Below are 20,412 nucleotides of genomic sequence, written 5' to 3' on the forward strand. Positions count from 1 at the left end.
ATTTATGTAATTTGTATACATAAAAAATACTGATTGAAGTTAACAAAACAAAAATTTGTATTACATAGAAACGTGGCAACGCTGGTGGAAAATATTTTCTAACCAAAGTTCTCAACAGTATCTTTCTGTTAAATTGTGTAGAATCGAAAATAAGTATCAAACTTACACTTTTATTCTAAGGGATAACATTTTGTATATAGGGAAAGCATTGTTTAAGAACCCATGAATAGTAATATTTTATCTTCATTTCTGAAAAAAAATTAAATAAATATGCAATTCAAAATAGGTGGCAACCCTATTAAAAATATTTTTGAATTAGGGATCTTTAAAATACCTTCCCTTTGATACCCATATTATGATGTTTTAATTAATTTGTAACTTATTTCGAATAGGTGGCAACCTTATACGAGTCTTCTCGGAGATAGTGCCTACTCAGATAAGTTTAAAATCCAAGCATTATCTTTGAACAAAATTTCATCAAAATCTTTAGAGCCATTTCCGACAACCCCATATATATATATATATATATATATATATATACAGGAATTGCTCGTTTAATGTAATAAGATGTACGCAATACGCAATAGAGTAAAATATGAGCATCATGAGCAACCTCTAAATTTATACTCAATCAATGCTGCGCAAGGTGCCGCACAGATTACTAAAAATTAAAAAAAAAAGATATAAACAAATTTTCCATTTTCGATATCAAAATATGTCACAACAGGCTGATTCTCCTGAAAGGGTTAATCTACTATCAGAATTGCATTGGGTACATTGATAGTCAAGTCAATTTGTGAGACAAAAAAAACAAGCCATACGGTTTTTCTTAAAGAGGTAAGCCTTTCGACACATGAAAAGCCACGAAAACGACGTTTTTTTTGAGGTTACACCCCCAAGATATGTTGGACCAAGCAAAAAGGAGAACGAATAAGAATATTAACATGATTTCGACAATGTGCATATCGATAATGAATTGTATATCAACCGATAAAAAAGTCGATATCAAATCTTTTTTAGATAACGATTTGAGTATTTATCGATAACAATTTCTATAGCAAACACAAATTTCGATAACGATTTGTATATTCGTCGACAAAAATATCGATAACAAATGCATATTTGCATAAATAGAGCATAAATTGCTAAATCACCGATAAAATATATCAAAAAATATGAATCTACATATATGTAAGTGTATGTAGGTTAATTTAAGTTATGCTAGCTGATCATAAGAGGTCCCAAATAAGCAAAGGTGAAATACATTGCCGTTCCTATAGAGTATTTTGGTAGACACTTTTGTACTTTGTCGATTGGTAGCTGTAAGCCCTGCATCAGTACCTTGCCGACTAGCGGAACTCTGCCTGCTGAACACTGGCCGCTCGCCAATTATATGTGTGACAGTTTCCCCGCGGTAGTTACACTTCCTATACTTTTTTTTTCTCTATAAAACCTAATTTAAAGGCATGTGCTGCTAGCAAAAACGGGAAGTTATTTGGCCTGCTTATGTTATCGCCATTATATACAATATATGTAGGTTTGTATACATATTCGCTAACGTTTATTTTTTGTAACTTGCTGAACGAGTTCATTAGCATTTGCTAATAATTATTATTATTATAATTGAACACAAATAACGGCTTTGCTATTCCAAGCGCAAATAAAATTTTTAATCCATTTCACTGAGTAAGGGGGAGAAATTCCGAAAATCAGATGATAACCTTAGCACCTTAGCGAAATAACTATTTATTCTAAAGCTAATTAAAAAAAAAAAGAAATTAGTTGTTTAATATTTACTGTAAGGTAGGAAGAGGTTCTTATGCCGCTCACGTAAGTAATTGTTTGATCGCAGGGTAGGTAAGTAGTCGCTGAGGTCAATAAATGGGCAAAAACTCATTTGAGGTCGAGTAAGAGCGGTAATACATACATACATCTGTATTAGGAAGAAGTTTTTCCTTCTTTAACGACTAATAACTTAATAGGATTTCTGGAGAAACAAAAAAATTTACGCACTTCCTTTCGAAAAATATGACCTTGAAATCTTTCGAATTAGATTCAACAACTAAGCAGATATAGAGGTTATACTATTTTCCAGCCGAAAGCATTATTTACAGAAAAATTCAGTAATTTAATTTCTAGTTGTCATATAAATATGTACTAGTAATGGCAATATCTTTGACAATACATAAACGTGAAGCATTGCATGTGAAAATGTATAGCCTCAAACTACGGGCTAATTAATTGAAATGAAATTATCGACCATAGCATTTTTGCAATTACAATACGCTCAGTTCAAAAACATTTTCTTTTAGTTTGCTTATTCCTAATAAAAATTTGTACTTTGTTTTTTTTTTTTTATTTTACTTCATTTCTCTCGTCCGAATCCATGGTAAGCTTAAATCATGAATCGCTGAAAAGTGTTGCATACTTTACAGCATAAAACACTCTTCAATTGCGTTTATACATAAGTATGTACATTAAGGTGGTCCAATTTTTTTAAGTGGAAAAAAATGTTATTCCTAGAAAACGGGGCACCTCTTAGTTTTTGCCTTTTAATATTTGTAATTTCTATACCAACTTTCAGTTTTCTACTGCAACTAATACAATGTGCTCAATGACCTTGAAATGCGCTGCTGGATCACTGTGAAACAGGAAAAAATATTGGTGATTTTTATAAAAACGTACTGTGGCCATGACAACTGAAGCTTGTGATATCTTTTTAGATAATTTGATTTGTTCTTAGGTTAATTTGAAATGTTCTTAGGTTACTTAATCAACTGTTTGATTAATATATGTATGTATACAATACTTCTAGAGTAAAATATTAGCATAATGAGCATCCTCTAAATTTATACTTTCGGCAAAAGGAAAGATTTTGGAAGGTGCCCCAAACCCTATCTTGGAAAAAAATTTTTTGGACCACTCTAATGTACATACTTGTGTGTAATTTTATATAGCATAAAGCTTTGCACAAAACACACTTAACGCAATGGCGCACCACGGAGCAAACAACTAAACATATGTGCATATGCATGTAGTTGCTTGGCATTTAACAAAGTGGAAGCATAACAGAACTATGTGGAAACACAACAGATGTCGCCACGTTGACTTCCCAGATGCCAAAATGACAAATGTCAAAAATTTACATTAAAAAAGTAAACAAAAGAGAGTTTTCCATGTTCAAAACCCGCGAAAAAGCCGCGGAAAATCATAGGCCAGCAGAAAATTTAAATGCATGAAAATACCTCAAAGTTTGTATTGCCGGCAGAAGAGGCATTTTGCTTATTGCCAATGTTTAAAATGTATGTATGTATTTAAAGTTTTGTTTTCAACTAATAATTCATAGGCCAGCAAAAAATTCAAATTCATCAAAGTACTGAAAGCTTTTATATCCGGCAAGAATGATTTTTTCGTTATTGCCAATGCTTAAAACTTAACAACTCAATATATATGTATGTATGTATATGTATACTAGATATGTATGTATGTAGTTTTATAATCTAGTAATAACTCTTAAATTAACATTAACAATCTATTATACATATTTACTTGTTTCCCTTAACTTAACTGAATTCGGCTAAGCGCTTTGGCAGTGTGGTTAGCTGGTTGTGTGGCTAATTTTATTCACAGCCGCTATCTTCACTGCCGCCGCGATCGGCTGTCACAACGCTACTTATGTATATGTAAAACAAAAAATCGCCACGAAAATGATTGAGTAAACAAATAAGCAATGTGTGAAAAATGTATGAACGACTATTTTAATATAAAACTAAATCAAAAAAAAATATGTCGAACGAATAAACTTCCGAAGTAGTTTAATGCATTCACATCACTCGCATTGTGTTTTATTTCATAGAAATTTTAGAATGGAAAGCTGCTTATTACCAATGTAAGTATTTATATAATATTCAAAAATGTACAAATAAAAAACGCTAAGTTCGGGCGAAACCGAACATTAAATAACCGGTTATATGTATATAGTTTTTTCACTTTTCCGACAACCACCGTTACTTGGTACGATTTTACAGGGCGTTAGGCAATAAAGTTGGCGGCAGAAAACTACGAAACTATCATTTCAGTATTTCACACACATAAACAGGCCTGGGCGATGCCGACTGCGCAATACCGTCGGGGTAAAGTCGCGTCTTCAACTTCGTGTTTACGAACGCACGACGCTACCCCGAGGATACTGCGCATTCGGTGTCGCCCAGGCCTGCACATAAACCTTAACTTTGAACAGGAAAATAACTATTTTAATTTCTTTAAATTTAAATGTAAAACTGCAATTAAAAGGAAATACATTTATTACTTTGAAATTTGTTTTAAGCTAACACATATTGTATTGTAAATATGTAAACTGCTATTTTCGAAATTTTAACTTTTATATTCGATCGAAAAAATCGAAGTCAAATTTTAACTTTTATTTTTACCCGGAAAAACACACGAAACAGTTAATAGCTGAATATTTTTTTTTTTAAAGTAAAAAAAAAAATGTAAATCATATAGGACTTTCATTTTTTGGCTAACAAGCATCGCATTTCTATATATAAATGTTATAAACACCAATTCGTTCCGAAAGCCTTCTTGAATTGAAATTTCGAAAATAACTATTATCTTCGATACCTGCCAGCAACCGATGCCACAGCAAATTTTTCCGGCTAAAAAAAGTGCTTATTGCATATTGCACACCTACATATCACTCGTTATACAAAAATATTATAGCTAAGTTTGCTTCCAAATTTTATTTTAAGTTGTGTAGAGATTTTATTCATACATTTGTCAATCTCGTAGGAAGATAAGTTATTTTTTTTAATCCAGTCAGCCTAGCACTTTACGTCGACATAATACCCTAACAGATAATTTAACTGTTTGTAGTGGTATTCACTCAGCGCCAAATAAGAACCAAGTGACCTGGCACTCTGGCAAAAGAACAGATTAGCTCAAGCATCGACTGTTGCAACTACTGTTGCTTTAGCTAACCTGCTCTTACATACCACTATTATTTTCCTTTCAAGTTTAATCCTACGCGAGGATACATAGCGTATGAGTAACATTATTTCCTGAGTGCGTTCATAAAAACTTCAGAAAGGAAGAAATTTGTTATATCGTCGCTTGGCGTTCAATACGCCGTATACGCCAAATGCAATACCGCGTATATGATAGTCCGAAAATTATTAGGTGAGTAATAAGAGCGAGAAGAAAGATTTTACATTATATTATTTGAAAATTTGCTTAACAAATTCTAAAACTTTTATTGTTTATAAAAAGCTCAATTTTCTTAGGTATTTTCAAACCGGTCTAGCTCATGATAAAAAATAGGAAGGTAGAACCGCTTAGAGGAATTTTTCAAATTCTTGACATTCGCAAGCAATTTAATTTTAAAATTTTACACACAAACTCACACATACATACTAATTTTCAATTTCAAACAACAGCAACTTTGAACAATACCTTTTTTTTTTACTCTCAATTTTATATGACTTTAAAATGTTGGCAAACTTCAAAAAAAATCATGGCCGACGAATTTAGAGAACGGTTTTACCTTACTATGTTTTTATCATGGTCTAGCTCACGTAAATCCTAATATTTTTTTTTATAATTCCAATGGAAAAACCGTACCGATTTTTTTGACGTAGAATACGTCTTACGTTTCGTTATGGAGGCTACTGAAATGTTGTAGTTGTAATTTTTAGAGCTTCACGAAAACGCTTATTGCACGAGAACTAATGAAGTGATTTCAAAGAAAAGTGTGGCGTTTCAAAGACAAGATAAGATAAGCCTTTAAAGTGCTCCACCAGCTTATGATTTGCAGATATAACTTTCATTTTTTCACATGTATGCATAATACCCGAAAACTTATTGAAGTGAAACAGCACTTAGAAAAATACCAATCCAAGAATAAAAGTAAAGGTGAGTACCTAAATAGATAGATAAAAGGATAAAGGCAAAGGTAAAAATAAAAACAAAGTTGCGTTGAAGACCAAGTTAAATTTAAACACTTTACATACATAAGGGCAAAGGTGAAGGCGAATATGTATATGAAGACTATGAGAAACACCCAAAATAAAAAAACAAAGATAAATATAAAGAAAACGATGAGGATGAGGATACCGATAAAAGTAAAGGTAGTTTTAGAGAAAAGGATATTGATAGAGGCACAGAGACTCAATCTGGGAACTATTTTGGGATTTTAGATATTTTTGTTGATTGTGTTAACGATTTTGCTATCGATATTATTATCGCTTTTGTTATCGATTTTGCTATCGATATTGTTACTGATTTTGCTATAGATATTTTCGGAGCATATAGATATAATGATCGATTTTGTTATCGATTTTTTTATCGGTCGTTGTATCGATTTTGTTATCGATTTTGCTATCGATATTATTATCGATTTTGTTATCGATATATTTATCGATTTTGTTGGTATTTTTATCGATTTTGTCATCACTGTTTTGTCGGTTTTTTTACCGATATTTTTATCGATTTTGCTATCGATATTGTTATCGCTTTTGTTATCGTTATTTTTATCGGTTGTATTATCGATATTTTTATCGATATTGTTATCGCTTTGGTTACCGATATTTTTATCGATTTTGTAACCGATTTTGTTATCGACTTTGTTATCGATTTTTGTGTGTTTGTTTCTGTTTCTTAGTGTGTGCTTTCGTTTTTGACTTGTATATGCTCTTATTCTACGTTTAAATTTAGCGGATGTATCTCCGATACAGCCTGCACACCAAGACGCAGACCAAGACGAAGGCGCTGGACTGTTCCTTGTTTTTCTATGGGGAGTGATGCAGTCTTATGTACATAAGTTTTATTTTTTTTTTTTTTTGCTCGGGCTTTATTTTTAGAAAGCACCCAAACTAGTGGCGTATGCAAACGGCAGTAACAAGGATTTAGCTAGACCGTATCACTAAGGTAATAAAGAGCGCACTGATATTAAAGCGGTCAAAACGGGCCTAATACTCTTCACAAGAAGTGTCAATTAATGATCCCACAAAGTATCTGGGAATAGTATTGGGTAAAAAGCTACTGTGGAGGCGCAAGTTGACGAAAGATTGCGGAAGGCCAGTAACGCGCTATACATATGCATGCAAAATAATGCTCAGAGTCACTTGGGGTGTGTCGCCTGCCCTGATGCATTGGTGCAACACAGCAAGAGTCAGACCAATACTACTATATGGCACTTCGGAGTGGTGGAATGGCGCAAAAAAGTCCTTATCCCTCGGGCCAATAGAGAAGGTTCCAAGCCTCGCTGCACTGGGCATGATGGGAACATTGAGGTCTACTCCAACGACAGGCAGCACAAATTATATGGCGCCTTGCTTTAATTAGAAATGAAGGTTTTCATAACGATTGAGTAAGAGGGATGGCGCAAGGGAATTAAACCTACCCGTAAATCCCTCAGCATTTTCACGGACTACTCTAAAATGGTAAGGTAACCTATCCAATGCTGGATATTTCAAGCAGAGATTTTCGCTATGAGGATAGCATCAGAGCAAGCCTACGCAGAACCGAGAATCAACTCAAAAGTAAACTTATACGTAAACGGCCGCCAGACGGCAGTTATGGTTATTACCTCATATAGTATTTCATTTAAAATCGTCCTTCGCAGCCGCGAATTCATTGACAAGCTGGCCGCATATCAATTGGAAGCCTGGCCATGAACGTACATAAGGTAATTAAGGTAATGAAAAGGCATATGAGAGAAATGCATAGACCAATCCAATACTTGTATAACGAAAAATACGACACACGTTGGCCTTGAACCAGATTCAACTGAATCGGTCTGGAACGATGGAATTTCCGATTAGACTATTTTGGGGGGTGTTCCCGAGTTAGAATACGTGAAGTTCAAGATCGTGGCAAACATAGAAAGGTTCCGAAGTCAACACTTGTTGTCTAAATGTTGTTATCGCAATGATTTTCCCATGGTTAATCAAACATTTTGATTTCGAAATTGTAGAGCGACCTTCAAAGAGACTCGAGGTTATTTTCAACAGGGGAAAATCAAAAATCAACAGAAGACGATTTTCTTGCATAGAGCCAATCTGAGCTTAAAGGAAGGCAGTTGACTAGAACAATAAAAACTATTTTACGCATTCACTTGATCCGTACAACAGTACAGCAAAACAAATTCTGCCTTTAGACGAAGTTTTGCTATAAAAAAAAGACATAGTACTTGGTATTTTTCAAAAGCACTGAATAGAGATGTAGTGATAACTTTGGAAATTGGTTTAAATAAAAATGAAAATTCTATGGATAGAGGGGGGCCCGTCCCATATTTAGTACCGGCCCCGGACGATAAGATAATTTCATATTATTAAATAAAAAAAACTAACTAATAGAAGAACACCTGTAAATTAATAAGTGTTTATAGTTAATTTTTTTGAAAGCAGATAAAAGTTGGCCATTATAAGTGGACCAAAAGTTGGCTATTGTAGTAGACCACTACGAAATTCCCCACAGGCTATACATGTATATACATACATATCATATGTATATATACATATATATGTATATAGCAAACTGAATTCCGAAGCAGACCTTTAATATTTACTAATGAAAAAAAATATATATATGTATGTATTTGTTCGATCAAAAAAAAGGTGGTTGGGCACTGTGGCCAATGGCAATCAATAATTATCACTCCTGCATGCTTCTAAGTCATGCAGAGTTCGCAAAAAAACGCCGGAAGAGTTGTCGGAAGCAGTATTGCCAACCTCTAAGCTCCAAAAATCCCTTTCTGACTATTAACCCATTTTAAATATCGAAAATCTCATTTATGAATAGGGTCATTTCCAAACAAAGTGTACATAGCAGGTATTTTTTTTTTTTACTTTTTTTGAGATTGATACATTTATCCTCAGAAATCGTTTACTGACGTGAAAATTTGGGTAGAATACGAAACTTCTTTCAGGCTCTTCAAAAATATATTTTTTTGAAGTGAAACTTCTTTAGCGGCGGTTGGTAAATTCAACGGAAAGGGTCCAATGGAAATTGCACTCGGAAGTTACCCACGGAAATGGTTGAGGCTGAAACAAGTGCTTCTTTAGCGTGTGCACATGGTATTAATTTAATAAAAACAAAATAAAAGGTTAAAGAATAACACCATATGTAGATGAAGAAAATGATAAACATAAAAGTTAAAACAAAGATAAATATAACAAGTAAGAAAGTCTAAGTTCGGGCGGAGCCGAACATTAAATACCCGGCGCAAGTATTAAATATATGTTTTCCACCTTTCCGAAAGCTACCGCTACATGATAAGCCGGGGTGTATACATTTTAAGTAAATTAGCGTCCTTAAATTTCGAAATATTGAAATTTCAAGCATTTCTGAAATTTACCGTTATATGAAAAGCGGCCTCAATTTTAGTCCGATTTCAACAATTTTCAACGGTTTGCTTTTATGTGGCAAGCACAATAACCATACCGAGCTTGGTACAAATTGCTAGAACGGTTAGCGAGATACATATATGTGATCACAAGTGGGCGGTGCTACGCCCATTTTCCAAAATTTTGTCATAAACGTATTTCTTGGTAAAGAATTGTTGCAATCATCAATTTTGAATAAATTAGCTTCAATATTTACTGATTTATCGAAGATTTTGTATTTCTCGAAATTACCGTTATATGGGATGTGGGCGTGGTTGTTGTCCGATTTTAGAAATTTTCGGCCAGTTGGTATGCTGTACCAGGACCAACAACTGTGCCAAGTTTGGAAGAAATTGGTGTAGCGGTTACCAAGATATACACATGTAACCATAAGTGGGCGTGGCTACGCCCATTTGCCAAAATTTTGTAATATTCTTATTTTTCGTCTAAAACTCATTGCAAATATCAATTTTGAGTGAATTATCTTCAGTAGTTACTAAAATATCGCAGTTTTCGTTTTTTCTGAAAATTACCGTTATATGGGAGGTAGGCGTGGTTATTGTCCGATTTTTAAAATTTTCAGCCATTTAGTATGCTGTACTAAGGCCAACAACTGTGCCAAGTTTCGAAGAAATTGGTGCAGCGGTTACCAAGATATACACATGTAACCATAAGTGGGCGTGGCTACGCCCATTTTCCAAAAATTTATAATATTCATCTTTTCCGTCTGAAGCTCATTGTAAGTATCAATTTTGAGTGAATTATCTTCAGTAGTTACTAAAATATCGCAGTTTTCGTATTTCTTAAAATTACCGTTATATGGGAGGTAGGCGTGGTTATTATCCGATTTCGCCCATTTTCAATACCATCCGTCCCACGCCCAAAAGAAGTTCACGTACCAAGTTTTGTTAAGATATCTCATTTTTTACTCGAGTTATCGTGTGCACAGACGGACGGACGGACGGACGGACGGACGGACAGACAGTCACCGCTTAATCGATTTCTCTTTTCATTCTGATCATTTATGTATACATTTGTCTATATCTATCTCGATTCGTTTTGCCTGTTACAAACAACCGTTATGTGAACAAAGTTATAATACCCTTGTGCACAAGTGCGCTCGGGTATAAAAACAAAGATGAGAATGAGGATACCGATGAAAGTAAAGATGAAGATACAGGCAGGAAGATTAATATAAATTGTAATTATAAAGAAAAGGATATACATATATAGAGACACAGGCTCAATCTGGGAATAAATTTCGGGATTTTAGAGATTTTCGGGATTCTCGAAACTTATCGATATAATAATCGATACTTGTATCGGTTTTGTTATCGACATTTTTATCGAAATTTGTATCGATTTTGATACCGATATTGTTAACCATTTTGATATCGATATTATCGGAACTTGTCGATATAATAATCGACTTTTTTCGATTTTGTTATCGGTATTTCTTACTAATTTTTTTATCGATTTGGAATAGATTTTTTTATTCATATTTTTTATAGATATTGTTATTGATTTTGCTATCAATATTTTTAAGAAAGTTTGCGGACCAACCAAATCATAAAAGCCGCACTTGCAATGAGATTTCTATGTAGCTAACAACTTTCTTACTTTGGACGGCAGTATATACATTTGTATTCTTATTACACTGGATCACAAATTTTAATTTTGTTTTTGTTCTCTAGACGCCACTGTACAATTTATGTGTAGAATAGCTCGCTGATTCTGAAAATAGAGTTAATTTTTTTTTTCTTTATGGATACGTTTTTGAGATATTTGGAATTTACCGTTATTCAGCTTAAAAAAAGAGTGGTTCCACTTAGTAACGTATATCTTACGAACCAATTGAACAATCGTAATACGAGATACGGCAAATGAAAGCAAATAAAATTCTCCATAAACCGTATATATGTACATACGGTGACCATTCGTACCAATTTTGGCGCAACAGTACCAAGTTTGAGAAATTTGTCCCGTTGAATATTTTTTAAAAGTCCGGACGTATAAGTGTCCCGATTTTTCATATTTCTACCAATTAAATCCCAATTTTCAGTGTTTTCTTTATTAATTTAACAAGAGTCTCCCTGTACTCTGACCCAGAAATATATTTTCTTACAAACGTAGCAGCACTTTCGTTATTATATAGAACATAGAATATAGGGGAACCACAAACATAGCCATGATCTATCATTTCTATGATCTTTAGTTATGTTTTATTCTGTCAAACTAGTACTCCCACTAAATGGCAGTCATCATTCTTGTAAATTTTTTTAAAGATTTATATAATCATTTGTTGAGTTTTTTTTAATGAAACTATTCTAACTTGAATTTAGTGAAATTATAAAAAATAATATAAATCCCTCAAAAAATTCAATAGGAAAACCATGCAAATCAATCTTTGTACAAAAATTAGCATTGACAAAGATATTAATATAATTTATTTAACTTGTCAGTAAAATTGATATTGAATTACTAAATTCGTGATAACTCTCTTCAAAAATATTTTCGAAATGAAGCTTTTTTTAAATCTTTCTGATCTGACAGCCGTATAAAAATTGCATCTAACTTTTTATTTAAACCTCTTCAAAAATATTTTCGAAATGTAGCTTTCTCTCTTTTTATACCCATATATAAAGATATTTCCTTTAAGTTATTAATTAAATTATTTTTGAATTTCTAAACAGGGGGCAAGCCTCTTTAAAATCTTTTTCGAAATAAACCCTTCATAAACCTCTTCCGTTTGACACCCATATTAAAATATTTCATTTAGCTTGTTACTCAATTTGATTTTGAACTTCAAACCAGGTGGTAACCTTTGTCAAAAGTATTTCTGAAATAAAACTTTCTTAGATCTTTTCCGTTTGATACCTATATAAAACATTTAATTTAACTTGTTAATTAAATTGATTTTAAATTTTTGAACTGATGATAAACCTCTTTAACATTATTTATAAATTAATCCGCCTTTCGTTTGGCACACATTCCTTGTAGTACTTTATTTAACCTTTTAATTAATTGATTTTAACGTTTGAAAAAGTCGCAATTCTCTTCAAAACAAAAATATCCTATATGTTAATCCAGGTCATGACCCATCTGTGTACCAAATTTTCTTGAAATACGCTTAGCCGTTTTAGTCTAAGCGCATAGTGGAGAGCAAAGAGCATCGAGCAAAGCATCAATTACAAACATATTTGTTTCAATGGGAGCGCACATTGTGAAGAGCAAAGCGGACATACACGTTTGTAATTACGCTTTGCTCTATGCTATGTTCGTCGCTTTGCTCGCCGTTTCACTATGCGTTTAGCCTTAGCGTGAAAGATCAACAAACCACTCACACACACAGACACTCACTCACTCACAAAATTTCATATTTTCAATACTACTTGAACAAGTTAAATGTACGGATTTGTAAGTCTACAATTTTGAAAGTGCCCAACGTCGCACCGCGCTACTCGGCGCCATGGCGGAATATACCAGGTTAAGTAATTAAAGCGAGAAGAAGGCAGCCGAATGTCAGAAAATAAAGCGAGAAAGCTGTTTTATTAACTCACCTGTTTATTGCGTTATGGTTCCATGCAAATATTTTAGGGTTTTCCAGCAATGTTTTCAACTTTTTAAAAAGCATGCAGACAAAATTCAAACAAAAGCGCTATGTCCAATCTGCCGAGCTGTCATCATAAGTAAAAATATTTGTTTAGCAGGGCATTTAAAAACTAAAGGCAAAAATTACTCATTATTTACTACTTACCCCATCTTTTTTCTTTTAAATCATATGAAAAGCATATTTCAAAATAAGAAAAGATCCCTATATCTTTTTGATCACAAAATCTAAAAATAACTTTTTTCTTTTTTTTTTTTAATATTTTTAGTGAGCTTTGTACCACGATTATTTATTAGGAAAAATTGAAAAAGCAACAAAGTCTAAGCGGTAGAAGTTATAGCACTATTTCGGAGATCACCACATCTCCTCATCAGACTTCTTTTTCTAGACTTCAGCAGGGATCGAACCTGCGAATTCGATGTTCAAAGTCAGAAGCGTTAACCACTGAGCTATGTACATCCCGAAAAACTAACTTTTATTTACAGTTTAAAAAAATTATCGCAGAAAATGTTATCCTTCTTTGACGGTTAAACGACTTACATACACTCCCTGATCCCTCCATTTTCTGTTTTCATAAATTCCCTTTTATTAATTAAAAATATTTATAACAACTATTTTTTATATCAATTTCAATTTAACTTTATTGATTAATATTTATTATTGTTAATAACTAAAATAAAAGTTTAGATTTTCTTTACTTCACATCGTCGGTTCGCTTTTTAAGTCTGTTGTTGTTATCTTTCTATATATATATTTTTTATGTATAATTCCATACCATTTATTGACTTCATAATTGTTTTTATATTATCTTTTGTTTAAAAAAAGTTTCATAAGTAATTCGTTTTTATTAATCATGTTTTTACATTTTCATTTTAATAATTTTTTTTTAATACATTTATGTATTTAAATTCCTTTTAGAAATTAATAGCTCATACTTGTTAATTATAATACTTAGAAATTATACTTTCATAGCTTCACCATTTTTATGAATTAATAATTTTTTTTTATTTAATTTTCATAGTACACACTACATACAACAGGAATACAAAGAATGCCGCTGGCTGGTTTTGCCTTTTTGTTTCTGTTATTATTTTTTATCCTCTTTTTTTTACTCTTTTTTACTAAATGGAGAAAATAAAAGACGTTAACCATTATAAAGTTGTTTATTTTTATAATACATTCAGTTTTTTAGAGACGTTTTTTTTTTAATGTGGTTGTGGGGAGATGGAGGCGAGGGGCGATAGGTATTAAAATTTTTGGAGAGTACCAATCTGAAAATAATTTTATTTAAGAAATTATAATGGTATAAGCTCTACTCCATTACAATTTTTTTGATTATTCGGAAAATATGCGCTTAAAATAATTAAAACTATCTCAAAGAAAACAAGTATGTATTTACTTATTTACATAAGCGACAAATTGAAATACCACTTCCAGTGCGAGTATATACATACATTCATACATACATAAGTATTTTCGAATTTGTTTTGAATACTTTTATGCACACACATACAATTTCTTTTTTTTTCTTTCTAAAAGAAAAGTACCAAACAAATTTTCAAAGAATATTGAAAGAAATACCTCAAAATATGCAACAACAGATAGACATGAATTTTAGCAGTCTCCTCTTTTAAAAAAACAAAGCAGCTGCGGTATTCTAGAAAACGCTACAAAAACCACCCTATTCCCACGTCAATGGCAAAACTCATACCATGACAATTTTCTTAACTACTGCGTCCACTATAATTATGCCGCAGATACTTAATTTTACGCACTCTTTTAGTGGCAGTTTCCATTGATATGGTTATGTTTGTGCCATTGGTGTGGGGATAATTATCGATTGCGAAAAATTTCTAAATGAAAAATTTCTGAATTAAAAATAAAAAAATTAAATAATAGATACTCCTATTTACATATGTATGCATGTCTAAAAATATGTGAAAAAAATTTATTCCAAAGAGGTGGACCTGAAGAACGTGTAATGTTTCTTTAAAGACGTGGCCTAAAAATACGAAGTGACATGTTTTTAAGAACACTTGGTGGTTATTAAAATATTTAAACGACAGAAATTTTGATATTTCCAGTGAAGTTCAACTATTTAAAAGCAGTTTGCGTTTGTGTTGTGTTGACAATGGCAAATCCACGTTTATTAACCCATATGCAACGGGAGTTCGATTTGGTTTTATAATGTGTGGTCATATTTATTGGGCCGTGTGCTTAAAGCCTAAGCAAATGCTTCTTTTTTTGAATTTCATACCTTTTACTCAATTTGTTTAAATTAATTTGAGTTAAAGGTATGCAATTGCTTAGTTTTTGTGCATACGACTCATTGTATGTAATTCTTTTGTATTTTTTATTTTGTTAAAAAAAATACAATAAACAAAAATTTGGCGATTTTTTGGCCGAAATTACGTTTTTTTTAGAGTAAAGTGATGATTTTCCAGCGAAATCTTCGGCAACGCTGCACACAAGATACATTTGAAGCGCTTTAAATATGCGGAAGAAGACTAAAAATTGATTTTCATATATACATATAAATATGTATTTTAGTGACATCATAAAATTTATTATAATTTAAGGCTTCCACCAAAATATTTCGGAACACTATTAATGGTGATTTCGTTTCTCCATGTTATGCCTTCGGGTCCTTGTCTACTTCAGGGTCAAAACAAGTGGAGCGGCGAGCAAAGCGTAAAGCTAGCATCGAGGAAAGCTTCAATTACATGTACATATGTACGCTTTGCTCTTCACTATGCGCTCTCTGCTTTTCAGGGCAACCATCTGCCCTGCCAAAGCTAAACAGGGCATATTATGTGCCGTTTTTGCCTTAAACGAGTGTGACATTTTAAGAACCGAACTCAAAAATTTCTCACCCTTTGCCTCTAATTTAGAACCGAACACAAAAGGAGAAGGGGGTAATCAAAAGCGAAATTACCATAAGGCATCCACGCACCTATGCGATTCTGTCGCTACGAATCCGCACCGTTTTTGATGCTACAGACGTTACTGCTTCGAAAACGTAAGTACGCACACATCTGTGCGATTTTATCGCAGCAAAACCTGTCAATTTATAGACAAACAAAAAGTATTTTTCAACAGAAATAAAATTCTTAAGTTTTCTATATCAAATACATATGTACATATGTTTCGTGTTCTTACGTTCAATTTTGTTTTAATATTGTAAAATCCTTCTATTGACCTGTTTCGTTCTTAAAACGCGGCAGTCTGCGATTTCGGCACGACCAAAAGAAGAACTGTGAATGTTCGAATAAATCGCTGCAGCAAAACCGCACAAGTGTGTGGTTCCTCATTTAAAACTATGGTCGGCATTGTTGTAATTTTTGTCGGAACAGATTCGCACCGAGAGAATCGCATAGGTGTGTGGATACCTTAAGATTTACGTGAGGTGGGCCGTTAAACGTATTGTAAGAAAACTTAACGCCATCTACGTATGCAGTCTGTGGAAAATATATATATATATTAGAGTTGTTCAAAAAAACACTCTTTTTGGGGCTCGCGCTAGGCGGTTGTTTATAAAAACACGGATATTTTAATTTTTTTCGTGACATGTTATAGTGCAGCTAAAAATATTGTTTTTACATGTAATTTCTCAGGTATTATTGGGGTATATTCCCTTAATTACATACCCGACTGGGACAGTTAGAATGGGCCTAGTGTCCGAAAATATGCTTTCGAAAAGAGACTGCTAAAATTTAAACGTTGATACTGAACGTTTTAGGCATTGTCATGGGTTCAAACTCGTTACCAGGGGGTTCTGAGGACGCTGACCCCCAATATCTGGTTCCGGAATTTCAAAATTCAAAATAGTGGATACAATATGGCGATAAATTTAAAAAAAAAAAAAAATGATTGGATTCTGCTGACATCAGATTCGTACACAGAAACCCACTGGTAACAAGTTTCAAACCAAGACAATGCGTAAAACGTTCAGTATCAACGTTTTAATTTTAATAATTTTTTAAAAATTTGATAGCCAAATTGGATCCGCCATTTTGAATTTTCAAAATTGACCTCAAATTCGTAATCAACGACCCCAAAAATTCGCGACTTCCGAGTTTCGAACCAATCCAGCCATTTGTTTTTTCAAATTGATCGCCATTTTGGATCCGCCATTTGAATTTTGAAAAACTGACCTCAGATGCGTAACCAGCGACCCCAGAAATCAACTGGCAACAAGTTTGAACCCACTGCAATGACTAAAACGTGCAATATCAACGGTTTAATATAGCAGTCTGTTTGCGAAAGTGAATATTCCCCAATACCTGAATAATTACATGTAAAAACAATATTATAGTACAGCTAAAAATGTCACATGTCACGAAAAAAAGTTTTAAACGTCAGCTTTTTATGAACAACCGACTAGCGCAATCTCTAATTTTTTTTCAAAATAAAAAATACGTTTCTTTTTTTTATACAGTCCAATATCCTCACTGAAATCGAATCCATTAGAAGAATGTGAGGAGCTGAAAACTGATTTGCCTTTGTTGTATAAACAAGCAGAATCATATTCACATATAGCTGCAACATCTGTTTCTAGCGAACGGTTGTTTTCGAAAGCAGGAGCAACAATAATCACGCCAAGAAATCGGTGGACTGGCAAACATTTGGAAAAACTTCTATATGTACTTGGGAATTACAACAAACGAAGACTTTTATTCGCTGAAATATTTTATTAAAAAATGTTTTCTTAGATAAGATTAACTTGTAGTCTTTTCCAATGCATATGTATCTGTGTAAACAGAGTTTTATTTATTTTCGGTTCACACATTATTCAATTTTATTATTCGGGGTCAAGAATTCCCAGAGGATGATTAACTTGTGATTTAAAAAAATTAATTTAACCTAATACGGAATACACAATGATTACCGAACCGATACTTTTTTCGATACTACTTCCAAGTAAAAGTATCGATACCTGCATGGTATCGTTTCATCCCTAAATGTAAATAGTCTTTTTAAGGTGCATAATTGAAATCAAATATGGGGTGGACAATCACAGAATCCATCGTAGTCCGATTTTTCGTGAAATTTACGAAAATGCGAACACTGCGTATTCAAAGTATACGCTACGTTCGTGGCTATTGGGATTCAGTGATAGCATTTTCCCTGATAGCCCTGATGGATATTTCTTGTTTTAGTTTGGCATATCGGGTTTACATTAGTTCACTTCATCGAGCGTGCACTGTATTTCAAAACAAGCCGACAGAGTATTAAAAGCGCTTCAAAAGTGGATTGTAGGAAATTCGAGTTTTAGGGTTAAAAAAAAAGTTGGTTAGGTCTTTTTTAAACCTCATCAATACAAAATCTCCTACAGCAGTGCACAACTGGTGACCTCAATGTGACATTCCAAACTATCCGTGCCACAATTTGATACTTTGCAAATAACAGGGATGGAAATTGAAATTCTCAAATTTTGCCTAATTTGAGGAAAAGGTTGTACCTAAAAGCAGAAAAATGTATGAAAAAATTGTATACAAGCTTTTATAAGTAAATGTTTTGAAAGTCCTTCAAATCTTTTCGGAAGTACGAAGCTAACTTGCTCCTTCGTAGCCAACCTATTTTTGGATACCCAATACCATGCAGAATTACTTTGAGGATAAGTTTTCAATACGGACCGAATTGGCTAGAATTTATTCGGCCTTTACGAGACCAAACCATATTTTAGACAAAGCGACTAATTTTCGTGCGACTTCTTTAATAGCTCCGAGATGGAAAAAGATATATGTATATAAGGGTGCATCATCAAAAAAGGTTAGGTTTTTCCATCGGAGTTATAAAATGTATTATATGTTAAGACTTTGGCCAAAATATTCTATGTAGACCGATTTGAAAATACCTTCAAAACCGCATTACTTCGATTCCGTTGATAAAATGTTTAACATTTTCATGCAGCTTAAACTCTTCTATCATCTGAGGTGATTTCTTAGAGAAAATATTTTTAAAAACCATTTTTATTTATAAAAAAAAACTCGATTTTTAGAGGTTTTTTTCGAAATATTTCGGCAGAAGTTATAATAAATGTTATATTAACGATGGAAACAGTACCACAGATGCACACTAATGCAAATACTAATCGAAATCTAAACCCATCATATCAGGGCTCGAATCGTAACATCCGTTCACAGATTGAAAACGATACGAAAGAAAATTACGTAGTACGTCAGGCAGTAGAAGGTGAATGGGAAACGTATGTTATAATCCGAAAAATGTGTTTTTACGTGACGAGTAGTACGATATCGTATGTGACGATTCGAGCCCAGGACTGTAATCCGAAACTAAATCTCCTATTTTCCATGTAGTGGCTCCCCAGTAGCATCAGGTATTTAGTCGGAAAGCGAATTTGAGTACTCGACCTTTTCGTCAGTTCCTGTTTTTGTGTAATACGTAAAAAGCTGCAAGAGATTGTCACCACCCATTAAATACCAATTGTAGCGCCCGCAGCTAATACAAGTGACGATCCTGACTTTTGCCCGGAAAAAAATTCACCCGAAATTTTTTCATTCGCCCTAGTAAATATATGGAAACCAATAGTGAAAAGTGAACCCGTACAGGGAAAATGAAACTCATGATAAGGCAGAATATCTTAAGGATGCTGCTGGTCTCTGCAGACAACAAGATATTTTTGGCTTTAGCTCGTCTGCGCAGCTGTTTTATTTTGGGAAAAGGAAACCATAGTATACGTAACTGCAAAAAAAAACAAAGGTTCCCGTATATTGAGATCGTTAGCATAGGAAGTTCCAAAGGATTATTTTTACGTAAGTAAGAGCCAGCATAAACGCAATACTTTTTGTCAACAGATGCTACCCTTCGTCCTCTGTAGTTGTTGTTGTAGCGGCCGTCGATTTATTTGACACAGTGCCGTGGATGAGGACTAACAGAGAGTAAATATTTATAGGACAAGTACGTTCGCGTTCAAAAAAGGGCTGAAAATTTTACAATTGTACCTACTTTTCCATCACTGGCTTACAAGGATTTCTTTAAGTGAAATTAGTCAAGTAATTAAGAAACGTAATTTAATTTACGGTTTTGAAAAACGTAAATTGACAAATATATTTATTTTAGTATTTCTGTTTTTTTTTTCTCCAAAATTTTTCACTCGATTTTACGGTTTTTTAATTTTTTTATATGTATAGTATATACTTTGTTTTCTATTATTTTCTTTCGTATTACACTCTTTTACTTACAAATAACTGACATTCTCATCATTTTTTTAAATTTTTGCATTACTTGGTTGCATTCTTTTTATTTTTTAATTTTTATATTTTTAACTTTTCACCCTGCGTTTGCGCTTTGCGATTACTTATTTCCATACTACTTCAAGAAGTAAATTTACATATGTAGCTAAATACTCGTGGAAATTTCCAATTATTATTTTAGTTACTTTTTTTCTTTTTTTTT

The sequence above is a fragment of the Rhagoletis pomonella genome, unplaced genomic scaffold, assembly GCF_013731165.1.
Source record: "Rhagoletis pomonella isolate Grant_MI unplaced genomic scaffold, Rhpom_1.0 Rhpom_scaffold_00004, whole genome shotgun sequence".
NCBI lineage: Eukaryota > Metazoa > Arthropoda > Insecta > Diptera > Tephritidae > Rhagoletis > Rhagoletis pomonella.